Genomic DNA, 6,158 nt, shown 5'->3' with positions numbered 1-6,158 from the left:
TCTCTTTCTGACAAAAATATTCCTTTAAAGTCACTCTTATGCTATCTATGTAAAAGTTCTACACTATGAATTGTTTTTACATAGTCTTTTGTTCTGTATCAGTACACTAAATGTTTGTACTGAATATATCTGTTCCCAAAATATCTCCGTTGATGCACTGAGCCTAATATGAATGGAATAAGTCCAATATGCATCTCAGTATTCTACATTATCAAATGTAAATTATTTAATAATTAGTTAATTTCAGTTAAGAACATCAGGAAATAAATTTCAACTGAGCAAAAAATCCAGAATTTTTCAAGAATTTTTTTTTCCATCAAGCATTGTCTGAGAACAAATTAATAACTTTTCAGGAGTTTATTCTTTCCACAAATGTAACTGACATTTCAAAACCATTACAAATGAATTTAGAAATATAAATTAGTGAAACTGAATGGAAACATCATTTCCATTCATTTTTTCTTACTTTTAAATTAAGGAAATAGTTTTATTACGTGAATAAGATAAAAGCCCATGAACTTTATTGAAGAAAAATGTTAACTAGACTTAGTATAACCTTTAAAAAAACAAGGAAGAGACAGAGAGAAGTGTTCGTATGAATAGCACTTTCTGGGATACATTTAGCCATCTATAAACACTTGGTAGTTTTACTTTGAATGTTTATTTATATAAAATTGTATGTATGGCTTGCCATCATCAATCTGTATTCCTACAATCAAATCAAATATATTTAGTTGATGAGCTCCTGAAGGAAAATACAATGTATACGGGTAGAAGCTTGAAATAAAATAATGTATTCTAATCATGTTTGAAAGATTGTTAGTTTTGCTAGGAAAGAAAGGTCTCATCCTACTAATCCTGAATTATTACACCAATTTCTCTGTCTTTCCTCAGTCCCATATCAGACTTCTGTGGATCTGAAACAGCTTCAGGTTTTGTTTATGTCTTCCTGACAGGACCCTCATCTTTCTTTGGATGCTTAGTACATGGACTTTGTCGAGTTAAAAAGATGACATGACCTCACTGGCCAAAAATCCATTACTAAATAAAAGAAAATATTTTCACCTGGAAATGCTTCCACCTGGAGCAGACCAAGGTCCAGTCTCAGAAAATTCAATTGAATTATTTATAGCAGAAACAAGTTATCGAAGTAGAAATCTCTTTCTAAGATGTTATGGTACCTAGCCATTAATGAAGTTTTTTGGCACTACTTATATGCTGAACAGTTATCTTCTAACTCCAAACCCATTTGCATTTGCAAAAACATGCACTTATTTTAATGCCACTTCTTTTTTCTTTCCCTTGGATGAATATGAATTGATACTTACAATTCAAAACGTATGCGTTTAGAGGAGTTGCATTTCTAATATTAAGGGCAGAAATCAAATATCTATAGCTATTTGTAAGATTCCACTTATTGCTGTGGTAGCCTTATTTTAAATCAACTAAAAATGTTTCCAGTTAATTATTTTGGTGCAAAGGATGCTTGCAAGGATGTTTGTTATCATGTTTTCTTCTGACCTTATTCTCTGTTTGATATGTAACCTCTGCTTTTTTATGGCTTCTGTGATGTAATATCACGGTATGTTTGCACGGACTGTTTCTGTCACTGATTTGTCATCAGTAGTCATTTAATCAAAACCAACTGGTGAATCTTTTCCAATTTTGTAGAAATTGATACTGTTCATTACAGAAACAAATCTAATCAGAAGTTGCATTACACCTGTTCTGATACGACTGAAGTGAGAAGTTTTTTCCCTGATAGCCAGACAGGTAAAATGTTTCTAAGTATCAAGAACTCAAATCTTTTTGTATCCCATTATTCTTCTTTGCCAATTTGATTTATTTTCTTTATTTCTTTACTTGATATTCAAGATGTTTTGCTCTAGAAGATGTTAGTCCATCATGACACCATTAAGAGACACTTAGACTTTGTAAGGTAACATGTAAGATATATTATTATTTTTATTAGAGCTAAAATTCTACGATACAAATTACACAGATAACCTTATACCACTTAACTGACAGGCTTCTCAGGTGGTGTAGCATCAAACTGGATTCTATCCTTTGCATAGCACATAATACAGACCTCGTCCACAGCACAGATACTCTCATTTCCATTTCTCTGATTATTCTGTGTTATTCTCACTAAGAAAGTCAGACTGTTAGATATAGACAAGGCGGTGCAGTTGCTGGTAGTGTCTCTGTTTCTTGGAGTTGGCTAAGGTTATCCTGTGGCCAAGAGATTACTGTAGAACAAGAAAGTCCTGGATCTGTGTTGATTAAGGTTTTTTTGTTTTGTTTTCTTTTTGTTTTTTTAATCAGTGACTCTTGAAAGTATGATGTTCTCCGGTCAGGGTCACTGCACAAAATCAGAGCTCATTTCAGGGGAACAGAAACAGCCACTGTATTCACTTTGTGTTGAACAGGGAAGTGATTATCTTGTCTGTTTATCTAAACAAAATATACAGACTATGAATAATAAATCAGGAATTGGTTCCAAATGAGTGGAGACTAGCATAACAAAAAAATAAATGTGAAGACTGAAATCCTGGGAAAGTACAAAAATACTTTTATAATTCTGATTTTGAATGATTGTGAGTAATCTGATCACAGCATAGTGTTCTTTGAATGTCACATTGCAGGCATGAGGGACAAAAACATTTTTTTGTTGTTAAGCAAGGGGGCTGAGGATGAAAGTTTATCTTAGATTAAAAAAAAAAAAAACCACCACTAAAGTAGGTATACTGGTAGTTGAAAACAATAGAAATACCCATGAGAAATTTGAAGCAGATAAAGTCAGTCATTCTTTCCAAATTTATGCAGGCTTTTGAGAGGTGTCATTGGTATTATTTAAGAAATGGTAGGACACTTGGTAATAGTAATTAATTCCTATTACAAACAGTCTTGTCTAGACAAACTAGTATAAATTTGTTTATCTAGAGGAAAAACAAAAAGTGAGTGCAGACTTGCCCAGATTCTGTACTTGCAGAATTGGTTTTTACTTCCATGTTACGCTTGGTAGCACCACTGTTTCATCATAGTGTATCACAGAATTTAAACACTATTATGGTTACTTAATTATTTCATTAGGTGTATCTAGGTTTATTTTCTACTTTAAAGAAGAAGGAAAATGACTGGAAAAAAATCCCATTTATTAAAGTAATATGCTGGACTGGTATAAAGCACTTGCTTACTCATTTTTTATTGTCTTTCTTGAAATTATGTATGCTATCAACTTCATTTACATTATAGGTTTAAGGCCCTGTAACTGTTAAATAAGCTTTGGTTTCCAAAGACTAAGTTTCATGGTAGTACATAATGAAAAACCTGTGAGAATAAGAACTCTGAAATGTAAACTGCAACTCACACCCCACAGGCTTTTTTTCCTAGAAGGCAGAACTGTACTCACCTTGGCCAGGAGGCCACCTTCTTTCCCTAGAGAGAGTTCTTCTCTCTTTATTTACCTTTACAGGATCATCAAAAATGGACTTTCCTTGTGTGCTGCTAAAGAACCAGAAGGCTGGAAGAAGATACATTCTTAACGTGTTGTGTTGGAGTTAGATTAGTATCGTTTGTCTTTGAAAAGAAGGACTTCTTGGTAAGCTTCAGCTGGGAGGCTGTCATGGTTTGAGATCAAAATGGCAGTCTGCTGCTAAATGAATTCAAATGCAAAAGCATTTATGTGCATGAATATGTTTGATGTTAAGAAGTCATATGACCTCCCTGTTCCATGGGAAATACGGCAAAGCCAATATAGAAGGTCATGGACTGACACAGCAACAAGCTGGTAGCAAACAGACTGCATATTTACTCCCAACATCAAAATTCAAAAACGCCAGCAACCCTCACGCATTCAGCAGTCCAAGTGCTTACGAGGTAGGACAGACATCACAGGACATCCAAAGCTGTAAGAGACCCACAAAAATCATTGCGTCCAACTTCTGGATTCACACAGTACCACCCAAAGTTCAAAGTATATTTCGAGAATGCTGTCCAAACACTTGAAACTCTGGCAGCTAAGGGCCATGACACTGCCCTGGAGAGCCTGTTCCAGGGCATGACCACCCTTTGGTGAAGAACCTTTCTCTGGCACCTCTTTGATCTTTCTCACACAGCCCCATGCTGTTCTCTTGGGATCTCTCATTGTCACCAGAGAGCAGAACTCAGTGTTGCCTCTCCAGTTCCTGTGAGGAGTAGCAGCCACCATGAGGCCTCCCCTCCACTCCTCTGCTACCATATGGGCACACACAACTTGACCTTCTGGGAGGTTCTCCATACACACCGTATGCTACTCAAGGGCACCTGAGCTAGGACACACCACTTCAGCCTCAGTCAATTTTAATGGAAACACCAGCCACCTTCCTCTCCCTCTTCCCCCACTTAGGAACAGCATCTGTGCATCAGGACATACATACAGCTTTAAACATCTGTGACCTCAGCTGGTAAAGCCATGGTGCTTCATTACTGGCCCATTATATCTTCCATACTGAATACAGTATGGAAGAGCTCAGAGTGATATAGCTAGCACTGAAATTAAACCACCATTCACAGTGAAAACACTTAGTATGTGACATACACTGCAGTTGTAAAATATTATTGTTGGGAAACCTACAGAGTATTGTAAATTTTAATAATGGAAAACAGATTTAGAGATTGATGATGAGATAATGATTAGTGGCTGCTTGTCCCATTGTGTGGATCATTGTCTTATTGATTAATAAAAACTGCATACTCTGCCAGCAATGCAATTAAGGTAATAATTTGAGAGGCATTCTGGAAAATAACCACAGCTGATGAATTTCACTTTTTTATAAGACAGCAACTTTATAAAAACTAGCAGTTGCCTTGATGCCCTTTCATGTTTTCCACCCATTTATTTTGTGCCAGAAAAAAACAGAAGACAGTAGCAAAAATGCCTGAATGGCTCTCTGGCCAAACTTAGAGCAAATGTTGCTCTAATATTCACTGACAGATATTTTCTACTTTTAGGCTTGCTATTTAAAGTTCTATCTTTTGTTTATTCTGAATGTGTTTCTTTTGAAGCTTCAGTCTAATGGTACACCAGTCATAATAGGATGGCAAAGTCACCTAAATGGAGTGAATGCTCTCTAGAATATGTATATGGTATTGCATTGTGAATGAGTAGAAATAATGCTTTTAATGGAAGATGCTCGAGGTGTTCTTTTGTGTCCTTTTCACGAAGAACAATCTTTACCTACCAAAAGAGGAAAGCAGAAGACAAATACTGTTATCAAAGTGACACCCAAGACAGCACTGCAACTCTAGTTCAATTTGGATTCTGTATAGAAAGTCTTATTAGAGCAACAGTCTCAATATTGCCAAACCAAAATAAGGATCAGAGTTGGGACTAGTTCCTAGAAATATAAGAAGGAAAAGACAGCAGATAGCAATGTAAAATGAGTATAATGAGTAAGATGAGACGTGTTGTTCACAGGAAAATGAATAGTGTGACATAGACTCTCCATTTCAATTTGCCCTCTATTGTAATGGGTTTCACAATTTTTTTTCTTTATTTGTTCCTATATTTCAAGGGCTAAAGAAGTGAAGTAGCAGAAATAATGATAGCAAATGTTACAAGTGTAATATGCATACACTAAGTATTTACATGTAATGAAAAATTATAGCAGATTAAAATAAAATGTGCTCAAAGTTGAAGAAATCTCTGTGCACAAAAGGATCCTTTACTGGAAAACTAAGTCTTGGGTATTTCCTCTGGCAGTATCAACCTGCTGTCAGTATGCACAAGACTTTTTATTATCTTTAAAACTCTCGTTCTAAAGAATCATAGAATCACAAGATTAGAAACGACCTACAAGATCATCTAGTCCAACTGTCCTCCCATTACCATTGCTACCACAAGCTTCTAAACCATATCTCATAGCTCCTCATCAAGATGCCTTTTGAACACTCAGGGACGGCAACTCTACCACCTCTCTGGGCAGCCATTCCAGTGCCTGACCACTCCCTGAAAGAAAAAGTTTTTCCTTGTGTCTAATCTAAATCTCCTCTGATACAACTTGTGGCCATTTCCTCGGGCCATCACAACCTCCATTCAGGAAGTTGTAGAATGCAATGAGGTCTCCTCTGAGCCTCCTCTTCTCCACACTAAACAATCCCAGCTCCCTCAGCTGCTC

This window comes from Meleagris gallopavo, chromosome Z (assembly GCF_000146605.3).
Source record: "Meleagris gallopavo isolate NT-WF06-2002-E0010 breed Aviagen turkey brand Nicholas breeding stock chromosome Z, Turkey_5.1, whole genome shotgun sequence".
Taxonomy (NCBI): domain Eukaryota; kingdom Metazoa; phylum Chordata; class Aves; order Galliformes; family Phasianidae; genus Meleagris; species Meleagris gallopavo.
This window is presented reverse-complemented; position numbering follows the sequence as displayed.